Raw genomic sequence first — 15,936 nt, 5'->3', positions numbered from 1 at the left:
ACAAATAAATAAATAAAATCTTCAAAAAAAAAAAAAAAAAGAAAGAAAGAAAGAAAAATCTTTAAAAAAAATTACTAAAGCTCGAAAGAACTTTTTTTGTGTAGGTTATAGCTACTGATACTAATATCATTAGATAATAAAACTGAGAAATTTTTCAAATACAAGAATACACTATTAACTCATTCTATAAGGCCATTATAACCCTAGTACCAAAACCAGACAAAGACATCACAAGAGAATTACAGACCAGTGTCTTATATGAATATAAACAAAATACTAGCAAACTAAAGGATTATACACCAGGACACCAAGTGGTATGTCTCTTGGGAATGCAAGGTTGGCTCAACATATGAAAATTAATCAGTGTAATATACCATATTAATAGAATAAAGGACAAAACAACAGTCATCTCAAAAGATGCAAAAATGCATTTGATAAAACCTAACAAACTCTTGGGATAAAAACACTCAATGAACTAGAATAGAAAGAAACTGCCTCAGCCTTACTGAGGCCATCTAAGAAAAACTCACAGGTGACATCATACTTAATAGTGAGACTAGATGTTCTCTCCTCTAAGAGCAGAAACAAGACAAGAATGTCCACTGTCTCCACTTATAGTTAACACTGTACTAATCAGGTAGAAAAAGAAATAAAAAATAACCAGATAAGAAAGAAAGAAGTAAAACTATGTCTATTTGCAGATGACATGATCTTACATAAAGAAAATCCCAAGAGGGGCGCCTGGGTGGCTCAGTGGGTTAAGCCGCTGCCTTCGGCTCAGGTCATGATCCCAGGTCCTGGGTTCAAGCCCCACATCGGGCTCTCTGCTCAGCAGGGAGCCTGCTTCCTCCTCTCTCTCTGCCTGCCTCTCTGCCTACTTGTGATCTCTCTCTGTCAAATAAATAAATAAAATCTTTAAAAAAAAAAAAAAGAAAATCCCAAGAAATCCACAAAAAACCATCAGAGCTAATAAATGAGTCCAGCAAGGTTGATCCTCCAAAATCACTACACAAAGTCAGTTGTATTTCTAAACACAAGCAATGAACAATCCAAAAATGAAATTAAGAAAACAATTCCAGGGGCACCTGAGTGGCTCAGTGGGTTAAAGCCTCTGTCTTCTGCCCCGGTCATGATCCCAGAGTCCTGGGATCAAGCCCCACATAGGGCTCTCTGCTCAGCAGGGAGCCTGCTTCCTCCTCTCTCTCTCTCTCTCTGCCTGCCTCTCTGCCTACTTGTGATCTCTGTCAAATAAATAAATAAATCTTAAAAAAAAAATAATAATTCCATTTACAGTATCATCTAAGAGAATAAAATATTTAGGAATAAATTCAACAAAAGTAGTACAAAGCTTATACACTAAAAACTACAAAACACTGTTGAAATAAATAGGTAAAGGTCTATTTAATGGAAATAAAAGTAAATGCAAACATCTCATACTCATGGATTGGAAGACTTAATATTAAGATGACAATACTCCCCACTTTTAATTACCAGATTCAACAAAATTCCTTTCAAAACTCAACTCTTTTTCTTTTTCTTTTTCTATTTTTTGCAGAAATTGACAAGCTGATCCTAAAATTCGTATCAATTGCAAGGGACTCTACATAGCTAAAAAATCTTGAAAAAGAACAAAGTTGGAGGGCTCACACTTCCAGAATTCAAAACTTTATACAAAGCTACAGTAATCAAGACTGGGTGGTACTGGCGCTAGAATACACATACAGATCAAATCAGTATCCAAAAACAATTGAGAATCCACAAATAAACATAGACATTTATGATCAACTGATTTTCAACAAGGATGCCAAGACCATTCAACAAGAGAAAGAACAGTCTTATCAATTAATGGTGGAACAACTAGACAGCCACATGTAAAAGAATAAAGCTGGGGGCACCTGGGTGGCTCAGTGGGTTAGGCCTCTGTCTTTGGCTCAGGTCACAGTCTCAGGGTCCTGGGATTCAGCCCTGTATCTGGCTCTCTGCTCAGGAGGGAGCCTGCTTCCCCCTCTCTGTCTGCCTGCTGCTCTGCCTATTTGTGATCTCTCTCTCTGTGTCAAACAAATAAATGAAATCTTTAAAAAAAAAAAAAAAAAAGAAAGAAAGAAAGAAAGAAAATATTTTTAATAAAAAAAAAAAAGAAGAAAGCTGGACTTCTACCTCACACCACATACAAAAATTAACTCAAAATGGATCAAAGATCTAAATGTAAAAACTAAAACTATAAAACTGTTGTAAGAAAACAGAGGTATAAATTTTTATAATCATGGATTAGGCCATAATTTCTTAGATATGACTCCCAAAGCACAAGCAATCAAAGGAAAAATACATAAATCAGACTTTATCAAACTGAAAACTTAACATACTTCAAAAACATACTTTACTCAAGAAAATGAAAAAAACCAGGATGCCTGGATGGCTCAGTCGGTTAAGCATCTGCCTTCTGCTAAAGTCATGATCCCAGGCTCCTGAGATCAAGTCCTACATCTGTCTCCTTGCTCAGTGGAGAACCTGCTTCTCCCTCTGCCTGCCCCTCCCCCCACTTATGCTCTCTCAGACAAATATATAAAATCTTTAAAAAAAAAAAAAAAAGTGAAAATGAGAAACAAACAATATGGCAAATCCTCCAAAAATTAAATGTAAATTTACTATATGATCCAGCAATTCCAATTCTGGTTATACACCCAAAGAGCTAAAAAGCAGGAACTCAAACAGGTATTTGTATGCCCTTGTGCACAGCAGCATTACTCATAATAGCCAAAAGATGGAAGCAACCAAAGTCTGACCAACAGATGAATAAACAAAATGTGGTATATAGAAGATATATACACACAAGAGAATAATATTATTGAGCCTCAAAAAGAAATTTTTTTAAAGATTTTATTTATTTATTTGATAGACAGAGAGAAGTAGGCAGAGAAGCAGGCAGAGAGAGGAGGAAGCAAGCTCCCCGCTGAGCAGAGAGCCCCAGGCGGGGCTCCATCCCAGGACCCTGGGATCACCACCGGAGCCAAAGGCAGAGGCTTTAACCCACTGAGCCACCCAGGCGCCCCAAAAAGAAAGGAAATTCTAATACAAGCTACAACATGGTAGAACCTTGGAAGACACTGTGCTAAGTTAAATTTCAGTCACAAAAGGACAAATACTGCACAACTCTAATTACACAGAGTAGTCAAATTCATTGTGACAGAATGTAGAATGGTATTTGCTAAGGAGCTATTGCTTAAAAGGTACAGTGTTTTGGTTTTGAAAAATGAAAAAGTTCAGGGGATGGACAGTGGTGATGGTTGCACAACAATCTGAATGTCCTAATACCACTGAAGGTATGCATAAAAATAGCTAAAAATGGTAAATTTTATGTTAAGTATATTTTACCACAATTTTTTAAATTTTTAAAAAGAGAGTGTCCCAGTGGCTCAATTGGTTAAGCGTCTGCCCTCAGTTCAGGTCATGATCCCAGGGTCCTGGAATGGAACCCCTGATCTGGCTCCTTGCTGAGCAGGAAACCTTCTCTCTCCCCCTCTGCCCCTCCCCCCTGCTTGTACGCGCACCGGCAGGCACTCGCGCACTCGCTCTCTCTCAAAATGATAAATAAAATCTTTAAAAAAAAATTTTTTAAAGAAAATGAGAAAACATTTTTGCAAACCACGTATCCGATAAGAGTCCAGTATACAGAATATATAAAGAATTCTTAAGATTCAACAATAAAGGGGCGCCTGGGTGGCTCAGTGGGTTAAGCCGCTGCCTTTGGCTCGGGTCATGGTCTCGGAGTCCTGGGATCGGGTCCCGCATCGGGCTCTCTGCTCGGCGGGGAGCCTGCTTCCTCCTGTCTCTCTGCCTGCCTCTCTGCCTGCTTGTGATATCTCTCTGTCAAATAAATAAATAAAATCTTTAAAAAAAAAAAAAGATTCAACAATAAAAAAAATAAATAATCTAATTTTTTTACATGGGCAAAGGAGGGGCACCTGGGTGGCTCAGTAGGTTAAGCATCTGCCTTCAGCTCAGGTCCTGGGATCTGACCCATATCAGGCTCCCTGCTCAGCAGGGAGTCGGCTTCCCCCTTTTCTTCTGCACCTCCCTCTTCTTCTGCCCCTCCCCCACCCCACTCTTGCGAGGGCCCTCACACGCTCTCTCTCCCTCTCTCTCTCTGTGCCTCTCTCAAATAAATAAAATCTTTAAATAAACAGGGACACCTGGGTGGCTCAGTAGGTTAAACATCTGCCTTCTTGCTCAGCAGGGAGCCTGTTTCTCCCTCTGCCTGCTGCTCCCCCTGCTTGTGTGCTCACTAGCTCTCTCTCTGACAAATAAAATCTTTTAAAAAATCTCTAATCTCTAGAAATAAATAAATGGACAAAGAATGTGAATAGACAGTTCTCCAAATAAAATATACAAGTGGCCAAAAGGCACAAGAAGAGATGCTCAACATCATGAGTTATTTGGGAAATGCAAATCAAAACCAAAATGAATACCACTTCACCCACTAGGATGGCTTTAACTAAGAAGATGAACAATAATAAGTGTTGGTGAGGATGTGGAGAAAATAGAATTCTCATACATTGTTAGTGGGAATACAAAATGGTGCAGCCTCTTGGGACAATAGTTTGGCAGATACTCATAAAGTTAAACAAAAAATGGGTTAAGTGTCCAATTCTTAGCTGACTCTTGGTTTCAGCTCACATAATGATCTCAGGATCTCAGGCTCCAAGCTCAGCATGGAGTCGGCCTGAGATCCTCTCCTCTTTCCCTCTGCCCCTCCCCCACTCGCTAACAAGCTGCACAACCCCCCATATATAAATAAATAAATAAATAAATAATCTATAAAGTTAAACATAAATGCATCCAAATACTCAGCAATTTCACTCCTGGGTGTATAATCAAGAGAAATGAAAACATACATCCACAAAAAAAACCTTTCTTTTTTTTTTGGAGAAAGAGAGCATGTGAAGGGAGGGGTGGCAGAGAGAGGGAGAAAAAAATTCCAAGCAGATTCCACCCTCACCAGAGCCCAGTGCGGGGCTCAATCTCATGATCCTGAGATAATCACCTAAGCCAAAATCAAGAGTCAAACACTCAACCAAATGAGCTACCCAGGCACCCCTCAGACAAAAACTTTTACATGAATGTTCATAGCAATATTATTCATACTAGCCAAAAAGTGGTAACAACCCAAATGACTATTAAATGATGAATGAATAACAAAGCATGGTATCTCTATAGAATACAGTCCATAGAATGCAATATTATAAAAAGGAATGAAGCACTAACACATAATATGGAGAAACCCTGGAAACACTATGCTTGGTGAAAGAAGTCACGCACAAAAAGCCACATGTATGATTCCAGAACAGGCAAATCCATAGACAGAAAATAGCTTAGTAGTTGCCAAAGGCTTCGAGGAGAGGGTAATAAGGAGTGATTGCTAATGAGCACAGGGTTTCTTTTTGGAAGGATGAAAATGTTCTGGAATTAGATAGTGATGGTTACAGAACCTTATGAATACATACTTAACACTATACTTTAAAAGGATGAGTCTTATGATACTGTAAACTATATCTCAAAGAAAAATTAACGAATACTCCATTAGCCATCAAAGCAATGTTTTGTCTTTTTTTTTTAAGATTTTATTTATTTGACAGAGAGATCACAAGTAGGCAGAGAGACAGGCGGGGGGGGGGGGGGGGGGGCAGGCTCCCTGCCAAACAGCGGGCCCGATGCGGGGCTCGATCCCAGGACTCTGGGATCATGACCTGAGCCGAAAGGCAGAGGCTTAACCCACTGAGCCACACAGGCGCCCCCAAAGCAATGTTTTAACATATAGTGTAGACATCACTCTACATTCTAGATGACAGGAGAGGGTAAAAGACAAATATCTTTTTTTCTTTTTAAAGATTTTATTTATTTATTTGATGAAGAGAGACACAGTGAGAGGGAACACAAGCAGGGGGAGTGGGAGAAAAGCAGGCTTCCCACCCAGAAGGGAATCCACTGCAGGGCTCGATCGCAGGACCCTGGGATCATGATCTGAGCCGAAGGCAGACGCTTAACGACTAAGCCACCCAGGTGACCCGGCAAATATTATCTTAATATTACTATGAGAACAGCTGTGACTCAGAGATCCCCTCAAAAAGGTTCCCAGATTTTGAATACCGCTAGCCTAAACTAACAAATTCTTAGTAAGTGATCAATTTTACTTTGATTTAATTTTTTTTAAGTTTATTTATTTAGGTAATCTCTACCCCAAACATGGAGATCTAATCCATGACCCTAAGACCAAGAATAGCATGCTCTTCCAACTGAGTCAGCCAGGTGCCCCTGGCTGAGCAATTTTAATGACAATTATTTAAACTACAATGTGCAGGAATGACTGACAAAATGCAAGCAGATTTCGCTATTATGTATAATTCACACTTTACATTCTTTTTTTTTTTTTTTAAGATTTTATTTCTTTATTTGACAGAGATCAGAAGTAGGCAGAGAGTCAGGCAGAGAGAGAGAAGGGGAAGCAGGCTCCCCGCTGAGCAGAGAGCCCGATGTGAGGCTCGATCCCAGGACCCTGAGATCATGACCTGAGCCGAAGGCAGCAGCTTAATCCACTGAGCCACCCAGGCGCCCCCACACTTTACATTCTTAAAATAAATTTTTTCCTCAAAATGTATTTTTTGACAACCCATGTAACTGTGCTGAACTTAACACCCTCTGCATGCTCAATTTTGACAACCCAAGCCTGAGGTACAACATAATGTAGTGGTTAAGAGCTCTAACTGCAGACTCAGACACCCTGAACCCTGAGTGCAAATACCAAATCTGCAGCGAAGTAGCTATGAAATCTTGTCCAAGATACTTAGCTCTTCTGTACCTCTTTCCTCACCTGTAAATGAGAATAATACAAAAGGGTTGTTGAAGACTGAGTTAATACTTAAGATCTTTAGAAAGAAATTATACCTCGTAAAAATTGCAGTAAGTTATCTACCATCACTGTAAATCAAATACCCACCTAAAACTACCAGACTATTGGGGGATCTGGCTGGCTCAGTCGGTGGAGCATGCAACTCTTGATTTCAGGGTTCTGACTTTGAGTCCCTCATTAGGTGTAGAGATTATTAAAAAATAAAATCTTTGCAAATAAATAAATTAAACTACCAGACAATTATGTGACTTACACCAATTTCTTCTTGAAAGTACAGGTTGCTTTGTGCAAGGATGAGCACTTTGCTCATCCTTGCTGATGAACACAGCTTGCAGGAAGCCCACACTCCCCAAGCCCTCATCCTATTGCTTTCTAATGCTAAACTAGAAATTAGTCAACCAACCCAAATCAAGGAATGAAAAAACTTCCTAAGTAACTATAACAAGTGATTACCTCCAGAGGTATTTTTATCTCAAAAGAATCCTCTAAGGGGCGCCTGGGTGGCTCAGAGGGTTAAGCCTCTGCCTTCAGCTCAGGTCATGATCTCAAGAGTCCTGGTATGGAGCCCCACGTCAGGCTCTCTGCTCCGCACGGAGCCTGCCTCCCTGAGCCCCTCCACCCCCCTCCTCGCCTACTTGTAATTCTCTCTCTGTGTCAAATAAATAAATAAAATTTTAAAAAAAAATCTTCTAAGAAATTTAACATTCGGGATCCTCAAAAACTAATCTGAAATACAGCAACTACTAGAAAGAGGAGAAAAGAGTATCATGAAAAAGGGTGCTTGACCATCCACCAAAAATGGGTTAACTCTGTTGGTAAGGAAGCCGAAGAGAAAAATACTAAACTAGGAGTCAGAAAACACACTTGGTGCTCACTTCGGCAGCACATATACAGAAAACACACTTGTAATCACAATTCAAATACTATCTCACTTGGTGATCTCGTGTGACAAAATAAAAATCCAAAGGTCTTAACATACACAATAACCTTCGCTCTCTATTTCCAACCATTTCGCTCACCACTCTATCCATAAATCCTCAACTCTTGCCACACTGAATTTCTCACTCTTCCTACTCTGAGCCCCTTAACAACTTAACATCTTTGCATAGGTTATTCCTTAGTTCTGGACCAGCCTCCAGAATATATCCCCTTTTCTACCTGGCAAACTCCTACTCATCGTTCAAGAGCCAGCTTCTTCCCTCTGACCTTCCATGATCCAGTGTGTTGCAATTTATCTATATTATATGCAGACTCCGTTCCCTGAAGGGAGAGACTGTTTTCAATAATTCTGTGTCTCTAAAACCTACCAGTGTCTAGGATAATGTACAAATGCAAATGTTTGATAAATGATTAAATGATCTGTGAATGAGTAACCCTAGGCAGTCCATCCTACAAAACTGAGAAACTACTTGATACATCTGGAAAGCAACAAGGCATATATAATAGTAAGAACACACTGAGCTGTTCCAAATCTGACTCTATGATCTTCAGCAGAGACTGAACTCAACTACAAAAAAGGTTTCATAAGGTTGTTAAAAGTGAAAAAAAAATAAACATGTCTAGCATAATGCCTGGTAAAAAGTTACTCAAATGTCAGTTCCCTTTTCTCTCCCCCTTAACTCAGGATAATTATGGACACTCAATGAATCAATGTTGAGAACAATTTGGAAACCATAACACATTATACAAAATAAATCTATCACTTTAGGGGAAAAATCTAAACTGTTCATCTTTGCACTTATATAACTTTTCTTTTTGGATCTGTAAAAAATGCTTGGGGACATATGCTGCTTTTTAAACATTTCCCCAAATTACACAATTATCTAGAATTCTAGAATTAAAACTTAGTTTAGTGTAAACCTTCTTAATTCACTTAGTTCAGTTTAAACCGTCTTAATTCCTCTTAGATTAAGAAGAAAAAAATCTACATATCACCTATCCTGCTTTAAACTACAGTGTTTTCTCCTTGTTTTAGGTCTTTAAGAACTGTTCTTCTTTAGGACATATTTCTACCTGCAGTCATAAATTTCACTGAATTTTGTAATATTATTTTATGGATCCAAGCATTTGTAGTTTATCTTCGAAAATAACACATCTCCCTGAATTGTTATATCAAAATGGTTTGTTCTTTTTAAGGATAAACAAATTTTACTGGAATCAGCATTTATAAGTAAGTCTTATTTATTGCCTGAAAACAGACACTTTCTGTAGAAAATAAATTCAAAAAACTTTCTCTACCCACAGATCCTGATTTGACATTGGATAAAGAACACAACATTAAACAAAACAAGACAAAACAAAAATGGAACACAACATAACTGATGATTATTCATGTCAAGGTTAACCCTGGGGTCAAAAAAAAGTTTATCTACTTACTAGACTGAATCTGCTCTGAGAACTAATAAAAATTCTCCTTAAACAACTTTCTATTAATCAGAAATATTTATAATTGCAACTATAAATTTTTTATTTTAAAAGGTCTAAAATTATAACACAGACACTACTGTTCTAGTTAAATGAACTAAAAATAAATGTGAATCTGTGTGATTTAGGAATTACGAAATTGAACTAAACTTATGTACCTGATAACATCCTGTAAATTTATCTGTAACTAATAACAACTTGACCTAAGACAATGAAAAGACCTTGATTTTCTCTTTGTATTCAGACATTTGCTACATTTAAAACATTGAATGTCAATAACTTTCACTTCCTCCTCTGTATTATTTCAAGGAAGCTTTAATTTTCATTTTCCACACTAGTCAAATTAAAAATTGCAAATAGGAAGACCTAAAAGAGCTCTCTTTCAAAGCAACTTTCTTCTGTTTATATTAACAATTACATTTTAAAGCATAAAATACATAAAATTTTAAAGCATAAAATGCTTATTGTCCCCAAAGTATGTGGTTTTTAAGAACACCCTTTAAAATTTGTTTATAAAAGCATCACAGCAGACTAGACGCTAGTGAATTCATTATTTTTAAAGCACAGCATTCTAAATGAAGCAATTTCAAAATTTTACAAGTTGTGACTAATTAAGTACTAGGATGCAATGTGCAGCAATCTTTAAGGAGACCTTACAAGGGTGCTGAGCCTAAAGAAAATTCCAGCGTACAATGCACTCATATACAGAACATGCTGCCTGACACCAAGAACAAAAAAGTCAATTTTTTTTTAAAGCATTCCACAATTCACCACCCTAGTATAGTACTCTCTCTAAATTGTCGTATCTAGTTGGGATCATCCAGTTTTATTAGCTAATAGTTCTAATTACTTTAGAAACAGGGTATGTTCTGTTTCACCAAGTGTTACACATTTCGCTACTACAAGACTTGGCGGGGGAGAGGGGCCTTTTGGAAACAAAAGGTAATCTGATCCACTACAGCTAATTACTAAATGCACGCCAACAAAACAATTCGAATTGCGTTTCTAGACACTAAAAAGATCACAAAACCAAGTAGAATGTCACATGTGTCAGGAACTACTTTTGTATCAAAAATATATCAAAATGAAAAAACATGGTATACCGAAACAAGATCTCACACAAGGTTCAAAATTCATCTGATTAAAGATCGGATAAACTTACGAAAAGAAAATGTTCAATCAACGTTCCTAAAATAACAGTAATTCATCCCATTCAGGTATGACTAGAAATCTCGGCGATGTGCTTCTTTCACGTCCAAATATCTCATTCTTTTGCGATCCGGATACCAAAAAGACCTGAAACCTCTCGCGGAGGCGTGCAACACACACGGCTAGTGCTGTCTGTTTACAAATACGAATCTCAGTTTCCCACGTCAAGGCGTTCATTACCACCATTCGACTGGGGGGAGGGGGAGAGAGAAGGCGGGCGAGCAAAAAACGAAATTCACAGACATCTCTGCCTTCTCTCTTCTCGACAAGGGTGAGCCCGGAGAAATCCTTTATTATGTATTACATGAGTGTGTATATTTGCCTGTTATATATGGACATCTGTGTCTAACGCGGCGGGGGGGGGGGGGGGTAGATGAAAGAAAAGGCATACATGACAGGGAATCGTACTGGACCCAAGAGAATGCTCACATCAATCCCGTTAACTCAAAATCCGCCTCCCGGGTCTACAGGTTTCGGCCCGGAACCGAGAACCTCAGCCTCTCTGTGAAGTTCGGTCCCCAAAGCGCCCCAATGCCCTCCTCAGGCCGCCAGGCCGCCGCCCCTACCTCTCTTATCTCAGCCTTCCCCTGGGACACCCGAAGTCCATTCCGGCAAAGAAAGAAGTGTCAGGCCCCAAGGGGGTGGCTAAGACACGCTCGGGCCGGGCCCCCGACACCTGCGAGGCTCCGCACCTGAGGAGGGCGAACAGGGGGCCGCCTGGCCTTTCCAAAGCACACCCCCTCGGCGCCCGGCGCCGCGACGCGGCCGGAACCTCCGTACCTGCGAGGCCCGCGAGCTACAGGCGCGCGCGGCGCCTCCTCATCTCAGTGGCTCCCGCTCCCCCCGCCGCCGCCTGCTGCCGCCGCCGCCGCCGTCACTGCCGCCGCCGCTGGAGGCCGGGACACGACGAGCTCAGGACTCCACCGCCATGTCCGCCGCGCCGCGAACTGCATTGTGGGGGGGGAAGGGATGGGGTGGGGGAGGAGGAGGGAGAGGGAGAGAAAAAGGAGGACCCGCTGAGGGGAGGGGGCCGAGGGGGAGCCAGGGAAGGGGGGAGGGGAGGGACGGACAGAGTCTTGAATGGAGTCCTGACCTCCGAGAGTTGGGCTGGGGAAAGACGCGGAGAAGACCCAGGAGAGGAAACGCAGAGGAAAGAGTTCAGGGGTACCCCTTCCCTTCGTTCTGGGGGCCCCAGGGTGCCGGTTAAACCGAGACGAGGGAAGGGGGGAGCGGTAAACACCAATGGGGGGAGGGGCTGCGTTTGGAGGCTTGTGGCGGCGGCGAGAAACAATAGGGAGGGGCCGAGGTGGGAGGGCAACACACTCACACTCAGGCGGAGGAAAGGGGCGCGCGCGCGGGAGGACACTCGTTAGTCCGCGAGGAGGGGGCGGGTCCTCTAGCGCTGGGGGCGGGCCGAAGTCACCGCGGGCTCGCGAGGAGGGGCGGGGCCACCGAGTGGGAATCGCGAGCTCCCGCTACCCGACGGGGCCCCACTGGGGAAAACGGGGACGCCGGCGTGCCTGAGCAGGTCGGGGTTACGGGCATTGCAGCGCCACTCAGTTCTGGCTCCTGGGCCTCCCGCCCTACCGAGGCCTCCAAGCGAAAAGAAGGGCCAGAAAGCCGCCTCTACTCCTCGCTCCAGAAGCTGTCCTTCCCCCCGCTCTGCCACCACCACCAAGGAAGCCTGGCGTTGGACGTGCACTTTGTAGCCTGGCACACGGACCGGGCTTAGCCGGATCCTCCGTGGACCCTCGGCGCCTAGCGCGGGCTTCTGAACATCGAGGGGGAGCTGGACGAAGAAAGCCGGGGGTCGACACCCGCCTAGTCACCTTTGCCACCAATCCACCAAAGCTGTAATTCTTTTCAAAATGCAGCCTATTTAGGAGTTAAGGAGCTCAGCAGAAAAATCTCAAGAACATCTCCCTACCCCGGGAAGATATCAAAAATAATTTCTTTAGTTTCACTGGGGTTTGCAATTAACTACCATCTATGGGCCCATTCTTACTTTGCTTTTAATAGGTTCCTCTGCATAGTTATTTAAAGTCACAATCCGAGAGGATCTATGGCTTAGTTTTTGTTTTGTTTCGTTTTGTTTTGTTTTGTTTTGTTTTGTTTTGTTTTTTTAAAGACCCCAGCCTTGGACATTATTCAACCAACCCCTGACCTCAAAGCTGGACAAGTCACACAACTACAGCCCTTGCATTTGACACACACTAGGCAGGAAAAGGGTAGAACATGGGTGGACGTGATAGTGAAGGAGGTTGTTAAATCTTAAGTATTTACAAAATACTGCCTAATGCATATAATAGGTCTCAAAGGATAGAACATATGAGAGGTTACAAGGAGAAGGATATTCCTGCCTGTGTAGTCCCATCTACTTCCCACTGCACCTCAGAACTGGGTATTTATCTGTTTATGTCCATTTGAATTTGAAGCTTTGAGAAGGGACCAAGCATAGCCCACTAAGTGCTAGCTAGGCCTTGAGCTAGGGACTTCACATATTTTACCCCATTTAAACCTCATAACAATCCCATGTGGTCAGTACTATTGCTCCCATTTACAAAGAGAGAATGAGAGCAGCTCTCAGAATAAGTGCATCTTACCCCTACTTGTCTGATGCCACAAGGCCCAGGTATAGTGCAGAGAGTAGGGGATTTCAAGTCAAAAGAGCCCTGCTTGGCTTCAGAACTTAGCTGGATGACTGGGCAAATGTACCCTCTGAGTTTCCTCATCTGTAAGTTTTTAAAGGCAAAAAAAATCTACTTCACAGAGATGATGTCAGAAAAACAGCAGGACACAAAAGTTAAAGCCTATAGAGACACTGAGATGATACCAACATGTCCTTCCGACATGAGTGATATCAGTATCCTTGGAACAAGTTCAATTCAATAAAATTACCTGATTACTTAATAAGAGCAAAGCACTGAGTTCAGTACCAGATTCCTGTCTCCAAAAAGTTCACCATTAAGCAAGGAAGGTTGTTCTATTAAGCTACAATAAAAGCAAAAGGGCATATGAACAAAGGCCCAGGCTCATACAGAGTAAAGTATAATAAATCCACTTGGGTGCGGCTCTAATGGAAGAGGTAGTAGCTGGACCATGGAGGCTCAACTGCTATATGCCAGACACATGCCTGATTCAGAAAACATCATTTTGTCTGAAGTGTGCAGAAGATAATGAGTCTGAAAATAAAGGCTGGGTTCAGGGCACCCAGGTAGCATAGTCAGTTAAGCATCCGACTCTTGATTTTGGCTCAAGTCATGATCCTAGATTCCTGATCTCCAAATGGCAAGATCCAGCCCTGCCTCCGCATGATGGGGAGTCTGTTTCAGATTCTCTCTCTCTGCCCTATCCCTCCCCTTCAAGAAAGCTGTGCTTTCTCCCTCTGTCTCTACTAAATAAATCGGTTTTTTTTTTTAAAAGCTGGGGCCAGACTGAGAATCCCGGTGCCTCTCTGTTCTTATCCCTTCCAAATGACTCTGCCACCTTTCCTATTCCTCAAGACCCGGCTCAACTCCTATCTCCTTTATTAAATATTCTTGATCACACCCCTCCACTGAATGTAATCCATCCTTCCTCTGGATCCCTACATGTTACTTTTATAAGTCTGACCCCAACAGAATATAAGCTTGAGTACAATATTTACATTTGTATTCCTTATAATACTCACATACTCATTGAGTTAAAATTAAACTATAATCTTGTGTATCATCACAAAGTACATGTAGAACAAATATTATTTGTATTTGAAAAATGAGGAAACTTAGGACATAAGAGGTTGAAGTACCAGGATTATACAGTAAGTCACAGGCAGGACTAGAATACTAGCCCTGTGTTCTTTCTATTGAATCCCAAACAGTTTACTGAGAAATAAGACAGTAAACGACTGCTCCAAAAAAAAACACTGAGGATTTATACCTGATACTTGCAAAGAAGATATCATAATTGTGGTTAAGTCTCTAAATTTAGCCCTCCAGTCCAGAACTTCTAGGAGCACAATTTCATCTAAACTCAGGTGAAAATTGCTTGCAGTTAAAGTCTTATTTCATCACATATAACGAGAAATATAATTGCCCAGTGGATCAATATTCATATTCTATTTTCCTCCTAGGTGATAGAAAAACTTAGTCCAAAAATAATCATATTGGACAGACAGGTGATCTGGTGAGTAAATCAAATCACAAGAAAGGGACCTCAAAGATAAGTCTGCTCAAACCAAGTCAATTTGCCAATAGATCATAAAGGTAATAAATCATAGAGGGCTATGTATGCCATAGAAACAAAAAAAAAAAAAAAAAACAGGCTTTCTCCTGTAGTTAATGGGTAGTCACTGAACTTTTATAAGCAAGAAAGAGATGTGGTCTGATCTGCTAAAGGTTTTCTCTGAGCTCCCCTCCTTTTTTTCCTAGATACTTGATTTCTTCAAGGAGAGAGACTTCAGTGGTTGTTAACCTTTTATAGACCTTGTCTGATGATGAGCTCCATCCAAAACAACCATATCACCCTCTATGCTGTGGTCCTATTCCTTTTTCATGTTTGTATTACCAGTACCCAGCACAATCCTGACACACAGAAAGTACCTAGAAATTGCTTATTGACACACTAAGTTATCTGTAAAGCAGAAGATATGTTCAAAGTTTAAAACTTTTGTGATTCTTATTTATAGCATGTAATACCAAAGATCCTAACGTAGTATGTTTTCACCTCAAAAATAGTGTAAAGGATCTATTTATTTTGTCTTTTTGCATTCTTAAAATTAAATAAGCTAAAATATGTTTAAATGTCTATTATAGGGGTGCTTGACTGGCTCAGTTGGTAGAATATGCGACCCTTGATCTTGGGTTGTGAGTTCAAACCCCATGTTGGGCATACAGCCTGCTTTAAAAAAAATAATAATAAATGTATATTATATGGTAACATTCACCAAAAATTAATTCCTTTTCTTCTGAAAATCAAAGTTTGTTCTCATCTGCCTGTTTGGATTTCATGTGCCCTTATAGTCACTAGTGCATGTGTATACTTGCAACCCATTGATTCTATTTAATTTGTTTTGAGAATTCTATGTGTGGAATTTTAAGCTACAGCCACACCCTTTAGCTTACTTCCTTGAAGCGTTAAAAACTGTTGTTTTTTTTTTTTTAAAGATGGTTGTTTTTTTACTTTTTTTTTTTAATTTGAGTTAGGTCTGACAATTAGAAAGGACAGACCTCACAATACAAAGGTTGGCTATATCAAGAACATAGATACATGGCAGGAAATGATGCTATATAGGTAACCTAGGACCCTATCTTAAGGGCTATGTGTGCCGTTTTATTTATTTATTCATTTATTTGTCAAAGAGAGAGAGAGAGAGAGTGCACTAGCACAAGCAGGGAGAGCAGCAGAGAGGGAGAAGCCAG

The 15,936-nt window shown here is 40.8% G+C and overlaps 1 protein-coding gene across 12 annotated transcripts in view; it reads right to left on the bottom strand.

Moving 5' to 3' along the window:
- The window catches only part of TUT4 (terminal uridylyl transferase 4), a 130,425-nt gene extending 118,520 nt beyond the window's left edge, over positions 1 to 11,905 (bottom strand). For 7 of the 12 annotated variants that reach the window (XR_007126982.1, XR_007126983.1, XM_047728207.1 and 4 more), the window contains exon 1: positions 11,318 to 11,822. The gene's annotated coding sequence lies outside the window, so the exon portion shown is untranslated. Of the gene's footprint in view, positions 1 to 11,317; positions 11,823 to 11,864 lie in introns of those variants that run through there. The other 5 variants (XM_047728204.1, XM_047728205.1, XM_047728206.1 and 2 more) reach the window with 2 other exon arrangements.
- Between the last annotated feature and the right edge of the window lie 4,031 nt (positions 11,906 to 15,936).

The sequence above is a fragment of the Lutra lutra genome, chromosome 4 (genome assembly GCF_902655055.1).
Source record: "Lutra lutra chromosome 4, mLutLut1.2, whole genome shotgun sequence".
Classification (NCBI taxonomy): Eukaryota; Metazoa; Chordata; class Mammalia; order Carnivora; family Mustelidae; genus Lutra; species Lutra lutra.
This window is presented reverse-complemented; position numbering and strand designations above follow the sequence as displayed.